Consider the following 15,241-nt stretch of genomic DNA (forward strand, 5'->3'; position numbering starts at 1 on the left):
TATTTCAATTAATGGACAGTTTTTGTTTTTTCTTGAGACAGAGTCTCACTCTGCTGCTCAGGCTGGAGTGCAGTGGCGCGATCTCGGCTCACTGCAACCTTTGTCTCCCAGGTTCAAGCGATTCTCCTGCTTCAGCCTGCCAAGTAGCTGGGATTACACCACCACACCCGGCTAATTTTTTACCATGTTGACCAGGCTGGTTTCGATATCCTGACCTTGTGATCCACCTGCCTCGGCCTCCCAAAGTGCTGAGATTACAGGCGCGAGCCACTGCTCCCGGCCATGGCCAACATTTTTAAATTAGGAAATTTCTCACACACACTCCTAGACTTCCAATATCTTAAAAAATCAGAAGATCTGGGCAGCCAGGGCCCACATACTTGCATGACGTAATTAGCAGGGGTCGAGTAGCAGCTCCTTCCTTCACACTCGGAGTCCCCAGTCCCCACTAATCTCCATTGTCTCCCTGACACTGAGTCAAAGTATAAGTTATCATTTATCATCTAGTTTTCTTCACTCATTATGCTTAACTGCCTGGTCTCTTGTAACTGAGCTTTTGAATCCAGACATAGGTGAAGGAGACTAGTAAGGGCATTACAAATAGGAGAGTCATGACCAAAGGTACAGAATAGAAGCAGCATAGCATATGGGAAGGGAATGGAGAACATCAAAGCATAGATTTGTTCTTAGGTGAACAGTACATAACACATGGCTATTATGGGTTGAACCGTGTCCCTCAAAAAAGCTATGTTGACTGGAGCAGGGCGTCTCAAATTTTAGCATCCATAAAAATCACCTGGAGTTTGTTAAACACAAATTGCTGGACCCTACCCTGAGGTACTCCGACTCAGAGGTCTGGGATAGTGCTTGAAAATCACATTTTTACCAAGATTCTGGGTGATACCGATGTTGCTGGTGTGTAGAACATGTTTTATTTTATTTCATTTAATTTTATTATTATTATTTGAGATAGGGTCTTGCTCTGTCACCCAGGCTACAGAGCAGAGGTGAGATCATGGCTCACCGCAGCCTTGACCTCCCAGGCTCAAGTGATCCTGCCATCTCAGACTCCCCAGCCAATACATGCCACTACATCTGGCTAATTTTTTGTTTTTAAGAGACAAGGTCTCACTATGTTGCCCAAGGTGGTCTCAAACACCTGGGCTCAAGTGATGCTCCTACCTTGGCCTCCCAGTACTGAAATTACAGGTGTGAGCCACCATGCTTAGCTAGGTCACATTTTAGGTAGCACTAATCTATTGTATGTCTGTCTTTAAAAATCTAGATTACAAGCCCCGTGAGGGCAGGGATTATCTTGTTCACCAGAGTATCCAAGGGCCCGGAACAGTGTCTGGACGTTGTAGGTATCTTAATCTGTTCAGGCTGCTATAAGTATACCATAGACTAAGTGGTTTATAAACCAAAGAAATTTGTTTCTCACAGTTCTGCAGGATGAGGAACTGAAGATCAAGGTACCAGCAGATTTTATGTTTGGTTGAGGGCTTGGTTCATAGAAGGCCATCTTTTTATTGTGTCTTCACATGGCAGACAGGGCAGGGAGCTCTCTAGGCCTCTTTTATAAGGGCATTAATCCCATTCATGAGGGCTCTCCCACCTGCCAAAGGCTCCACCTCCTAATAACATCACATCTCAGATTAGGCTTCAACATATAAATTTTCAGGGGATAACAAACATTCAGTCAACACCAGTAAATTCATGATATCTATTTGTTAAATGAAAACTGGTCATATGGATAGAAATAGATAATAAGAGGGCCAGGCATGGCAGCTTACGCCCATAATCCCAATCTTTTGGGAGGCCAAGGCAGGCAGATCACCTGAGGTCAGAAGTTTGAGACAGCCTAGCCAACATGGTAAAACCCCGTCTCTACTAAAAATACAACAATTAGCCAGGCGTGGTGGTCAACGCCTGTAATCCCCGCCACTCAGTAGGCTGAGGCAGAAGAATCACTTGAACCTGGGAGGCAGAACTTGCAGCGAGTTAAGATGGTGCAATTGTACTCCAGCCTGGGCCACAAAGCGAGATTCTGTCTCAAAAAAAAAAAAAAAAAAAAACATGAACAGAAAAGATTTTCAGGGATATTTAGTCAAATGAAAGAGAGAAGAGTGCTAACCTACTCTTCATTTATTCAACATTTTTTTTTTTTTTTTCAGTAATTGAGCACCAGAACACTCTTTTAGTTTTTTCTGTGACACAGCCTCAGGAGGTCCTAAGATGTGTTCCCAGAACAATCTTTTAAAAAGATGATTCTGATTATGTCAGATTATGCTTTAACCCCTTCAGTGGCCCTTTGCATTCATGAAAAAGTTTTAACCCCCTGGCCTGGTTGACAGGGAAGTCCATAATTAGACCATTACTGCACCAGCTTTCTCTTTTGCAGTCTTGAACTCTGGGCTTCAGTTACGTGGAACACTCATAAGTTCATCATAGGTTCTCTCACCTCCTGGCCTTTGTATATGCTGTAACCCCAGTCTGAAAAGTCCATTTTCTTTTAGTCCATTTATTTCCAATTGCCTTTTAGGCCTCAGCTTAGAAGCTACCTCCTTTAGGAAATTTCCATGCTTACCCCATTCCTATGAGGTTCCACAGCACCCTGTGCTTACCCTTACTGAGCACTTAACCCATTTAATTGGCATTGTCTGTAATTGCCACCACAGACTCTTCAAGGACAGAGACTGTCATCCTCATTATGGTATTTTAACCACCTAGTATAATTGCTGACTCATAGTAGGGACTCAGTTAAAGAATTAAATACTAGAGAATGGAAGAGCGGAACTACAGTAAACAAAAAGAATCATTGAAAGGATAGGATAATGTGAGGTGATTTTCACCTCATGGTCTCACATTTTAAAATTAGAGGCAAGACCATCTACTGAGACCAAGTTTATATGAGAAGTCATAGAGATTTAAAGAGAGAAGAGAAGGTATGAGTATCTGTTATTAACTTTCTATTGGGTGGTTACTGAGCAGCAATTTCTGTTTCAGAAATTCAAGATGCTGCAGGATGTGGCTGTGAATGAATCACAAAAGGATGCTGGGCTCCAGACCTATACTCAGTGGGATCGCTACAAGGAAGAGACACTAGATAAGGAGGCAGAGCTGGCCTCACTGGGTAAGGGCACTGAACTCTAACTTAGAATCCATATACTCTGAGTTCTCTGAGTTTTGGTTGAAAAAACAAAAAACTATTTCTTCTATACCTCAAAGATATCCAAACATAAAAAAAAAAACAAAAAAACTAGAGAAGTTTTCCAAGAACTCAGTTGACTTAGAGATTCCCAATTGCTTTGACTTTTGGAGACAAGATGTTTTTGCTCTTTGTTGAAAGATATTTAGCCCAATATGTGTGACATGGTAAAAGCCCCATAAAACTGCATAGCTCAACCATACCTTGGCTTTCTATTGAAACTGCTCTCTGTGACCCTAATGTGAGAGGCAAGCCCAAGTCCAAATCCATGCCATCTTGGCTCCTGCGACTTGTAATAAGTAACTAAGGTCTGTAATCCCCACCACTACCCAGACAATGTGTAAACTAACATTTATCTTGACTTCTATAAACCACTTAAGTAACAATCGGAGTGACAAAAGTCCCCTGGCCCTTGGAATTCCCGGAGCCCCTCACCCTCATCTCCACCCAGGAGGTGGTTTACAGAATCCACTAGCCCTCAGAATGTCTGAAACCCCTCATCCCTATCCCCGCTCCTCACCCCCTGAGGTGGTTTTAGGGGTATAAAAGGTCTTGACACCCTCCTTTCGGGGCCACGGGTTGGAGAGATACAAGTCCTCCATGGCCGCCGGCAATAAAGACCCTGCAATTTGGAATACTTTTGTCTTGGTGTTGACCTTCTGTGCTCGGTTCAGTACAACATCTGTATAACTGGAAAATGACACCTCCCTGACCCACCCTGAGCTTGCACTATCTCTGCCTTTCTAGTCCTATTAGAAACCAAGAGATGACCAAAACTAACTAAACTCATCTTCAAACCTTCAAAGGTACTCTTCTGGCTGGATGCGGTGGCTCACGCCTATAATCCCAGCACTTTGGGAAGATGAGGCAGGCAGATCACTTGAGGTCAGGCATTCCAGACCAGCCTAGCCAACATGGTAAAACTCTGTCTCTACCAAAAATACAAAAATTAGCTGGCTCTGGTGGTCAGCACCTGTAATCCCAGCTACTCGGGAGGCTGAGGCAGGAGAATCACTTGAACCTGGAAGGCAGAGGTTGCAGTGAGCTGAGACTGTGCCACTGAACTCCAGCCTGGGCAACAGAGTGAGGCTCCATCTCAAAAAACAAACAACAACAAAAAAAAAACCCTACTCTTCTACCTCTGACCCTGTCTTCATTAACAGGACCATATCCCACCATTGCCTAAGTCAGAAAACTGACCCCTCTTTCCCTCACAGGCAGTTACCATATTCTGTTAATTCTAGGTTCTCCCGTAGCAGACAGTGCTAACCTCATTGATAGCACTAGTCACAGTATGTTACTCTCCACTTATACATATATCTCCCCTCCATTAAACTGTAAGTTTCTGGAGGGCTGGGACTATATCTTACTTTCATCTTTGTATTCCCAATATCTAGTACAATGTCTGGAACAAGGTAGGTGCTCAGTTAATGACTGTTAGATGAAAAAAATCAATGAATGAGCCAGGCGCAGTGGTTCACACATGTAATCCCAGCACTTTGGGAGGCCAAGGCAGGTGGATCACAATGTCAGGAGTTCAAGACCAGGCTGACCAACATAGCGAAACCCTGTCTCTACTAAAAATACAAGAAAAAAAAAATTAGCCAGGCATGGTAGCAGGCAACTGTAATCCTAGCTACTCGAGAGACTGGGGCAGGGAGAATTGCTTGAATCCAGGAGGTGGAGGATGCAGTGAGCCAAAATTGCACCACTCTATTCCAGCCTGCACAACAGAGCGAGATTCTGTCTCAAAAAAAAAAAAAAAAAAAAAAGGGGGCCGGGGGGGGGGGCCAAGGCCTGAAATCCCAGCACTTTGGGAGGCCAAGGCAGGTGGATCACAATGTCAGGAGTTCAAGACCAGGCTGACCAACATAGCGAAACCCTGTCTCTACTAAAAATACAAGAAAAAAAAAATTAGCCAGGCATGGTAGCAGGCAACTGTAATCCTAGCTACTCGAGAGACTGAGGCAGAAGAATAACTTCAACCAGGCAGGCAGAGGTTGCAGTGAGCTGAGATCGCACCACTGCACTCCAGCCTGGGCAACTGAGCAAGACTTTATCTCAAAAAAAAAAAAAAAAAAATCAGTGAATGAGATGAAACACTGCAGCCCTTTTCCCAGAAACTGAGTTCAGCTGGGTTATATTATAAAGGAGGCCTCTCCTCTGATCTGGCCTATGTTTCAGATGCTGAACCCTTCTGCTCTTGACTTCTTTTGAGAGGAGGATTTCCTTAAAGAAATAAATCCTTTTCATCTATGGAATGAGAGGAAAAATTTGAGAAGTGTATTAGAAAAACATATTGTATTAGAAAAAAAATTTGCCAAGAAATAAGACTGGAAGAATATATACCAATACAACAAAACATTAGCAGTAATTATCTTTGGGTGGTGGAAAATGGGTGATTATTATTTTCTGTGCTTTACTCTCTTGTTAATTTTTCTTATAGTAAGCATGCAGAATTTTTGTGATCAATAAAATGTGTTATGGAAAAAGTGTTTCTCTGAAATTTTAAAAGATCCCCCCTCTAAAATTAAGGAAAAAAAGATTACAAAAGACATTAAGAATTTGGAGTCATTTTTAAAATTATGTAAAATATTTATTAAATGTCCCCTGTTTAATTTAATATTTCTACTTTAGATAGTATCCATTGATTCCATCGTGAAAGACAGGTAAATTAGCACAATTTATATTGATTCCCACTACGATTTATGCTTACTATTCCTCACAGCCCAATTTTTCTAATATAATTATTTTTAGATTGTCATGGTTTAAAGCATTTACTTTCTCTTCTACAACCATAACTCCTAGTTAATCTTACTTCTACATTTAAATTGTTTCAGTGCTTACCATCTGTAATACTGTGAAATAAATAGTTGGTCTTTGTCACCATTTCCTGGTGTCATTAAAATCTTTAAAATCTTAAAATATTTAAAGTCTCCAAAGTAATATCTTTTTATATGCTAATGAATTAACTGCTGTGGGAAAGGAGTAGATAGCTTGTGGATTAGAGTTGCAATTTTCAGCCCCACACCCAAACTTTGGGGAGGAGAGAAGGACTGAAAGTTACATTGATCACCATTGGCTGATGGTTTAATCAGTTATGCCTACTTAATGAAGCCTCCATTAAAACCCCAAAGGATGGAGTTTGGAGCGCTTCCAGATAGCTTGACATATGGAGGTTCCTGGACAATGGTGTGCCCAGAGAGGGCATGGAAGCTGTCTGCTCCTCCTCCTCCTACTTGCTTTGCCTTATGCATCTCTTCATCTGTATCTTTTGTAATATCCTTTATAATAAACTGGTAAATGTAAGAACATGTTTCCCTGAGTTCAGTGGCAGAGTTTGCCACTCTAGTAAATAATTTAACCCAAGAAGGGAGCTTGGGATCCCTGATTTTATAGCTGGTTGGTCAGAAGCACAGGTAAAACAACCTGGGACTTGTGATTGGCATCAGAAGTGTGGTGCAGTCTGGTGAATTGAGTCCTCAACCTGTGGGATCTGACCCCATCTCCAGGTAGATAGTGTCCAAATTGAACTGAATTAGAGAACACTTAGCTGGTGTTGCTGCAGAATTGATTGCTTGCTTGGTGTTTGTAGGAAAACCCCAGAACATTTGGTCAGAGAGTATGGTGGCTCTGTAACCACCCACTGGATTCACCTTGCCCACTGCCTAGATAGAGCCGATTTATCAAGACACGGGAATTTATCAAGACAGGGGAATTGCAAAGGAGAAAGAGTAATTCACACAGAGTTGGCTACGTGGAAGACTGGAGGTTTATTATTTCTCCCCAAGCATTCAGGGCTCTGAGTTTTTAAGGATAATGTGCCTCATATGGGCTCGGAAAGTGGGGAGTGCTGATTGGTCGGGTTAAAGATGAAATCATAGGGGGCTGAAGTGAGTTCTGCTTGCTAATTTACATTCCTGGGTGGGATTACAGAACTGGTTGGGCCAGATTATCTGTCTGGGTGGTGTCATTTGCTGCATCTGGATGCAGGGTCTGCAAAATATCTCAAGCACTAATCTTAGGTTTTGTAATGGTGATGTTATTCCCAGGAGCAATTTGGGGAGGTTCAAACTCTTCCAGCCAGAGGCCATATGGTTCCTAAATCATAATTTCTCATCTGGTAGCTAATTCGTTAGTCTTACAAAGGCAGACTGGTCCCCAGACAAGAAGGGGTTTTTTAGGAAAGAGCTATTATCAATTTTGTTTCAGAGTTTAATCTATGAAACTAAATTCCTTCCCAGGGCTAGTTTGACCTACCATACCAAGAATGAACAAGGACAGTTTAGAGGTTAGAAGGAAGATGAGGTTGGTTAGGTCTGATCCCTTTCACTGTCATAATTTCCTCAATTATAATTTTGTAAAGGCAGTTTCAGATCTTGCCTGTAATCCCAACGAATCAGGATGCTGAGGCAAGAGGATGACGTGAGGCCAGGAATTCAAGGCTGCAATGAGCTATGATGGCACCACTGCACTCCAGCCAGGGTGACAGTAAGACCCCATTCCTAAAAATAAAAATAATTAAAATAAACATTTGGTTACAGAAATCTTCTGTGTTGATTAATTGTGGTGTAAGGACAGAAGGAAAACTGTCTTTTTTTTTTTTTTTCATTAGACCATTCATTTTTTTACAATGCCCTCTTAATTCCTATTTATTTTAATTCGCTTCTTTATTGGCTATATCTCATTGCAATAGTTATTTTCAAACAGGGCTTATAAGTGTCATACTCCCCGAGTTTTTACATAACTGGAAATGTTTGCTTATTGCTTTTAATGTGAGATAACACTTTGCTGGGTAAAAAAATTACTGGCTCACACTTTGTTTCTCCTTGGATTTATATAGGCATTATTAATTCTGGTGTGGAGTGTAACTGTGGGGAAGGGCAAAGTCAACCTGGAATTCTGCCTTGCACATGACTTCCTTTTCTGCCTAGGTGCCCATTTAGTCATTTATTCCTGAAATTTAGTTACCTCACCAGGACATGTCTCAGTTTTGACTGTTCCATCTACTTTTTATGAGCCACAGTGTACCCTTCCAATAGATTTAAGTCTTTATTTCAGCAACACTTTCTTCTGCTACATATTGAATTTTTTTATGTTTGCTTTTTTAGGAACACTAATTATATGTATTTCATTATCTTTCTTTAGTCATTGGTTTTCTCTGTAATCACATTTGTATTCATTTCATTTTTTATTTCTCTAGGCCTCATTGTGACCTTGTAGTCATTATTTTTGTGGTTCCTTATATGAATTTCATCTACATAATGCTTTTCATTTGCCCTTCCATTTATTTCCTCAGCTTTACCAAATCACTTCTTACTTCTTTTTGTTGTTTTCTAATCTAATTGGTTTTTGGCCAGACACAGTGGCTCATGTCTCTAATCTCAGCACTTTGGGAGACTGAAGGATCGTTTGAGGCCAGGAGTTTGAGACCAGCCTGGACAACATAGCGAGAACTTTTCTCCACAAAAAAAGTGTTTAAAACTAGCTGGGTATGGTGGTGTGTGCCTGTGGTCTCAGGCTGAAGTGTGAGGATTGCTTGAACCCAGGAGTTTGAGGTTGCAGTGAGCTATGATTGCACTACTGCACTCCATAGAATGAGAGCATGTATTAAAAAACAAAACAGGCTGGGCACAGTGGCTTGCACCTGTAATCCCAGCACTTTGGGAGGCTGAGGCAGGTGGATGACTTGAGGTCAGGAGTTCAACACCAGCCTGATCAACATGGAGAAACCCTGTCTCTGCTAAAAATACAAAATTTGCTGGGTATGGTGGTATTTGCCTGCAATCCCAGCTACTTAGAAGGCTGAGGCAGGAGAATCGCTTGAACCCAGGTGGAGGTTGTGGTGAACTGAGATTGTGCCACTGCATTCCAGCCTGGGCAACAACAGCAAAATTCATCTTAAAAAAAAAAAAAAAAAAAGGCCGGGCACGGTGGCTCAAGCCTGTAATCCCAGCACTGTGGGAGGCCGAGGCAGGTGGATCACGAGGTCAAGAGATCAAGACCATCCTGGTCAACATGGTGAAACCCCGTCTCTACTAAAAATACAAAAAATTAGCTGGGCGTGGTGGCGCGTGCCTGTAATCCCAGTGACTCAGGAGTCTGGGGCAAGAGAATTGCCTGAACCCGGGAGGCGGAGGTTGCGGTGTGCCAAGATCGTGCCATTGCACTCCAGCCTGGGTAACAAGAGCGAAACTCCGTCTAAAAAAAAAAAAAAAAAAAAGCTGGGTACAGTGGCTCACGCCTGTAATCCTAGCACTTTGGGAGGCTGAGGCAGGAAGATCCCTTGAGCCCAGGAGTTCCAGAACACCCTGGGCAACATAGCAAGCCCCATCTCTACAAAAAATTAGCCATGTGTGGTAGAGCATGCCTATAATCCCAGCTACTTGGGAGCCTGAGGTGGATCACCTCAGCCCAGGAGGTAAAGGCTGCAGTGAGTCATGATTACACCACTGCAGTCCAGGCTGGGTGACAGAGTGAGACCCTGTCCCAAAAATAAAAGTTCTGGCACAGTGGCTCATACCTATAATCCCAGCACTTTGGGAAGCCAAGGTGGGAGGATCACTTTAAGCCAGGAGTTCAAGACCAGCCTGGGCAGTAAACTGAGTCCCCCCAATTGCTATTTTTTCCTTTTTATTTCTTATTTTTTGGCTACATGGCTCAATATTATTTTTAAAAAGTTAAAAATAAGAAAATTTTAAATGTGTAATCTGTTTTAAACCCTTATATCTCTTCTTTAGGCTTTTATTTAAAGCCTTTTATAATTTCCTTGAGATAATGGAGAACTCTCTGCTGAATGTTTCCTATTAATTTCTTTGTATTCCTCATGGATGTATGTTTCTAATCTGTTACTCATGTTCCTTTCTTTCCTTTATTCTTCCTTGAATTTTTTTTTTTTTAAGAGACAGGGTCTCGCTAATGTTGCCCAGGCTGGAGTGCAGTGGCTATTCACAGGCGTGATCCCACTACTGATCAGCACAGGAGTTTTGACCTGCTCCGTTTCCGACCTGGGCCGGTTCACCCCTCCTTAGGCAACCTGGTGGTCCCCCACACCCAGGAGGTCACCATACTGATGCTGAACTTAGTACGGACACCCGATCGGCATATCGCACTACAGCCCAGAACTCCTGGGCTCAAGCGATCCTCCCACCTCAGCCTCCCGAGTAGCTGGGACGACGGGCATGCGCCACTGCGCCCGGCAAAAAAAAAAAATTTTATTTCAAGTATACATCCCACAAATTTATCTTAACAATTACTACTTAATAATGAGTGAAGCAGGCTCTTTATTAAAAAGGACTATGGGAAGAAGCAGAGGAAATTGAGCCCAGGCACTTCAAAGCCTTCATACAAATTTGCTGCCACAAATACCTCATCTAATCTAGATGCATACTTTCCTTCAGCTTTTGATTTTCAAGAGTTCAGTATGACACAATAAAAGCACTTCAGATCACAAGATTTTGTATAAAAAAAAAGAAAAAGAAAAAAAAATAAGACAGCCTTCATTCTACCGTCTTTTAAATAGTAATGTTTCTGAATTTTGAACAATATATGTCAAACCAAAAGAAATAAACACTTTAAGGGAAAAGTATGCTAAAACCAATTCTTTCCAATAATAAAGGTCAGGGATTTGATAATATGGACACCCGAAAGCAATAAGCCCACTGTTTTTCAATTGCAGAAGATGGTATGGTATTTAAATGAAATCCAAGGCCAGGTGCAGTGCCTCATACCTGCAATCCCAGCACTTTGGGAGTCCAAGGTAGGAGGTCAGCCTGGGCAACATGGTGAGACCATATCTCTAAAAAAAAAAAAAAAAAAAAAGTCCAGGCATGGTGGCTCATGCCTGTAATCCCAACACTTTGGGAGGCCAAGGCAGACAGATCACGAGGTCAAGAGATCAAGAGCATCCTGGCCAACATGGTGAAACCCCGTCTCTACTAAAAATACAAAAATTAGCTGGGCATGGTGGTGCATAGCTATAGTCCCAGCTACTCGGGAGGCTGAGGCAGGAGAATTGCTTGAACCTGGGAGGCAGAGGTTGCAGAGAGTGGAGACCACGCCAGTGCACTCCAGCCTGGACAGCAGAGTGAGACTCCATCTCAAAAAAAAAAAAAAGTAGATCCAGCCTGACTATGGAGGGTTGTGCTAGGGACACATTACTTAATATTTAAAGGGTAAATATTAATAATAGTAATAATAGCAGCTGACACATAGTGCTTTCTATATACAAAGCACTGTTCTAAATGTTTTACATATATTTATATGTATTTGATTTGCATAACAACTCTATGAGGTAAATACTATTATTAACTCAGTTTTATAGATGTGGACACTAGGGCACTGAGAGCTCCAGTGATTTGTCTGAGGTCTCATCATAATTAAGTGGTGGAGCCAGGATTCAAACTCAGGCAGTTTGCCCTGCAGTCCGTGTTCTTAATCACTGTGTCACGTTGCTGCTCATTCATTGCAAGAAGATTAATGACTAGAGTCCCTACAGCAGGACCAACGTGAAATGACTCTCTCAAGGAGCTTAGTAATGTGTTTTTGTGACTGGGTGACATGGTTTGGTTCTGTGTCCCCACCCAGCTCTCATCTTGAATTGTACTTCCATAATTCCCAAATGTTGTGGGAGGGACCGAGTGGGAGATAACTTGAATCATGGGGGCGGTTTCCCCCATACTACTATTATGGTAGTGAATAAGCCTCACGGTATCTGGTGGTTTTATCAGGGGTTTCCACTTTTGCATCTTCATTTTCTCTTGCCACCACCATGTAAGAAGTGCTTTTTGCCTCCTGCCATAATTCTGAGGCCTCCCCACCCATGTGGAACTGTAAGTCCAATTAAACCTCTTTTTCTTATGCTGTTATAGCAACAGAAAAAATATAAAAGAAAAAAAAAAAACCTCTTTTTCTTCCCAGTCTCAGGTATGTCTTTATCAGCAGTGTGAAAATAGACTAATACAGTAAATTGGTTCCAGGGGTGGGGTGCTGCTCAAAAGACACCTGAAAATGTGGAAGAAATTTTGGAGCTGGGTAACAGGCAGAAGTTGGAACAGTTTGGAGGGCTCAGAAGAAGATAGGAAAATGTGGGAAAGTTTGGATAGAGACTTGTTGAGTGGCTTTGACCAAAAATCTCATAGTGATATGGACAATAAGGTCTAGGCTGAGGTGGTCTCAGATGGAAATGAGGAATTTGTCATGAACTGGAGCAAAGGTGACTCTTGTTATGTTTTAGCAAAGGGACTGGTAGCATTTTGCCCCTGCCCTAGAGATTTGTGGAACTTTGAACTTGAGAGAGATGATTTAGCGTATCTGGTGGAAGAAATTTCTAAGCAGCAAAGCATTTAAGAGGTAACTTGTGTGCTGTTAAAGGCATTCAGTTTTATAAGGGGTGAGCATAAAAGTTCAGAAAACTTGCAGCCTGACAATACCATAGAAAAGAAAAACCCATTTTCCAAGGAGAAATTCAATCAGGCTGCAGAAATTTGCATAAGTAACAAGGAGCTGAATGTTAATCCCCAAGATAATGGGGAAAATGTCTCCAGGGCATGTCAGAGGTCTTCACAGCAGCCCCTCCCATCACAGGCGTGGAAGCCTAGGAGAAAATGGTTTTCCAGGCCAGGCCCAGGGTCCCCATGCTGTGTGCAGCCTAGGGACTTGGTGCCCTGCATCCCAGCCACTCCGGCCATGGCTGAAAGGGGCCAATGTAGAGCTTGAGCCATGACTTCAGAGAGTGCAAGCCCCAAGCCTTGGCAGCTTCCACATGGTGTTGAGTCTGTGGGTACATATAAGTCAAGAACTGGGGTTTGGGAACCTCCACCCGTATTTCAGAAGATGTATAGAAATGCCTGGATACCCAGGCAGAAGTTTGCTGCAGAGGCAGGGCTCTCATGGTGAACCTCTGTTGGGCAGTGCAGAAGGGAAATGTGGGGTCAGAGCCCCATACAGAATCCCTACTGGGGCACTGCCTGGTGGAGCTGTGAGTAGAGGGCCACCATCTTCCAGACCCCAGAATGGTAGATCCACCTACACTTTGCACTATTCGCCTGGAAAAGCCACAGACACTCAACACCAGCCCATGAAAGCAGCCAGGAGGTGGTTACCCAAGACCATGCCCTGCAAAGCCACAGGGGTGGAGTTAACCCAAGACCATGGGAACCCACCGGTTGCATCAGCATGACCTGGATGTTAGACTTGGAATCAAAGGAGATAATTTTGGAGGTTTAAAATTTGACTAACCTGCTGGATTTTGGACTTGAATGGGCTCTTGAATAACCCCTTTGTTTTGGCCAATTTCTCTCATTTGGAATGGCAGTATTTACCCAGTACCAGTACCCTCATTGTATCTAGGAAGTAACTAGCTGGCTTTTGATTTTACAGGCTCATAGGCAGAAGGGACTTGACTTGTCTCTGATGAGACTTTGAACTGTGGACTTTTGGGTTAATGCTAAAACGAGTTAAGACTTAGGGGGACTGTTAGGAAGGCATGACTGGTTTTTGAAATGTGAGGACATGAGATTTGGAGGGGCGAGAGGCAGAATGATATGGTTTGGCTCTGTGTCCCCACCCAAATCTCATCTTGAATTGTACTCCCATAATTCCCACATGTTGTGAGAGGGACATGGTGGAAGATAATTTGAATCATGGGGGTGGTTTCCCCCATACTGTTTCCATGGTAGTGGATAAGTCTCATGAGATCTGATGGTTTTATCAGGGGTTTCCGCTTTTGCATCTTCCTCATTTTCTCTTGCCACTGCTATGTAAGATGTGCCTTTCACCTCCTGCCATGATTCTGAGGCCTCCCCTGCCATGTGGAACTGTAAGTCCAATTAAACCTCTTTTTCTTATTCTGTTACAGCAACAGAAAAAATATAAAAGAAAAAAAAACCTCTTTTTCTTCCCAGTCTCAGGTATGTCTTTATCAGCAGCATGAAAATGGACTAATATACTGGGCAAGGTCAGGGATTTGATAACATAGACAACCAAAATCAATAAGCTCATCTATCTTGTAATTTCAGGAGAAGAAATAAAATTGCCATACATTAGGAAGCAATTCCACCAGAATATCAAAAAGAAAAATGTGAGGTCTGGAAAAAGGATAATTGATTTCTGTTGAAATGAGAGCCAAATGTTTTTATTCTGAGGCATAGTACAGATCTGCTTAACTATCATGGTATATTGAGAGGAACCGGCAGTGAGCTGGTTATTAATTTATTGACTCTCAACTCTAAATTCACCCATCTTTGTTTACTTATGTTACAAAGCTGGATCCTGTAAACATTTCTCCTTTGCCAGTTGGTACAAGATTTAGACTTTGTCAACAGAGAATGCTGGATGGACAATGCATGCCCACAGGAAGAGAAATTAACTTTGCTTCCTGGTACCGGTATGCTGTTCTATTTTTATTTATTTATTTGTTTACTGATGTGGCTGCTAGCAGATCAACTTGTGGGAGGCCTGGTGGCACTTACCCTAGTGGGCTGCTTCCTGTGAACCAGTTGAGGCCCAGCCACACCATCTGGCAAGTTCCTTCTCCATCCAACAGGCCACTTCCTGTGGACCAACTCCAAATTGCCCTCTTCCCCTAGTGAATTAATTCACCACCCTTTAGGCCACTCCCACAGCCCAGCTCCAGCCTGCACCCTAACAGGTTTCTTCACCAACAGGGTATGTGGTAACAAAGGTTCCTGTGATAGCCGCAGTGTCTCTGGTGAAGTCCACATCTCAGCTCTGGCAGGGAAAGGTTTTCTAAGTTCTTTGTTCCTCCCTCTTAGACTGCCCAGTATAGTGAAGAGGTGATATTTGTATTTTAGGAATTATAGAATGATACACTTATCATTTCAGATTCTGAAACCATGAATAAGATGAAGGAATGGAAATCAAAGACGGAAATTTCTGAAGAAAAGAAGTCATCGGCCGGGTGTGGTGGCTCAAGCCTGTAATCCCAGCACTTTGGGAGGCCGAGGCGGGTGGATCACAAGGTCAAGAGATCGAGACCATCCTGGTCAACATGGTGAAACCCTGTCTCTACTA

General features: G+C 42.6%; 1 protein-coding gene and 1 long non-coding RNA gene across 2 annotated transcripts in view; both read left to right on the forward strand.

Moving 5' to 3' along the window:
* The window catches only part of LOC108281236, a 4,602-nt gene extending 1,344 nt beyond the window's left edge, over window positions 1–3,258 (forward strand). The window contains exon 2 of the long non-coding RNA XR_001815897.2: window positions 3,007–3,258. This is a non-coding gene — a long non-coding RNA (uncharacterized LOC108281236). The remainder of the gene's footprint in view (window positions 1–3,006) is intronic.
* An 8,837-nt stretch (window positions 3,259–12,095) lies between these two features.
* LOC108281237 (zinc finger protein 594-like) overlaps window positions 12,096–15,241 on the forward strand; it is a 5,725-nt gene continuing 2,579 nt past the window's right edge. Inside the window, exons 1-2 of the mRNA XM_037727209.1 lie at window positions 12,096–12,133; window positions 15,053–15,133. The gene's annotated coding sequence lies outside the window, so the exon portion shown is untranslated. The remainder of the gene's footprint in view (window positions 12,134–15,052; window positions 15,134–15,241) is intronic.

The sequence above is a fragment of the Cebus imitator genome, unplaced genomic scaffold (genome assembly GCF_001604975.1).
Source record: "Cebus imitator isolate Cc_AM_T3 unplaced genomic scaffold, Cebus_imitator-1.0 Scaffold223, whole genome shotgun sequence".
Lineage (NCBI taxonomy): Eukaryota > Metazoa > Chordata > Mammalia > Primates > Cebidae > Cebus > Cebus imitator.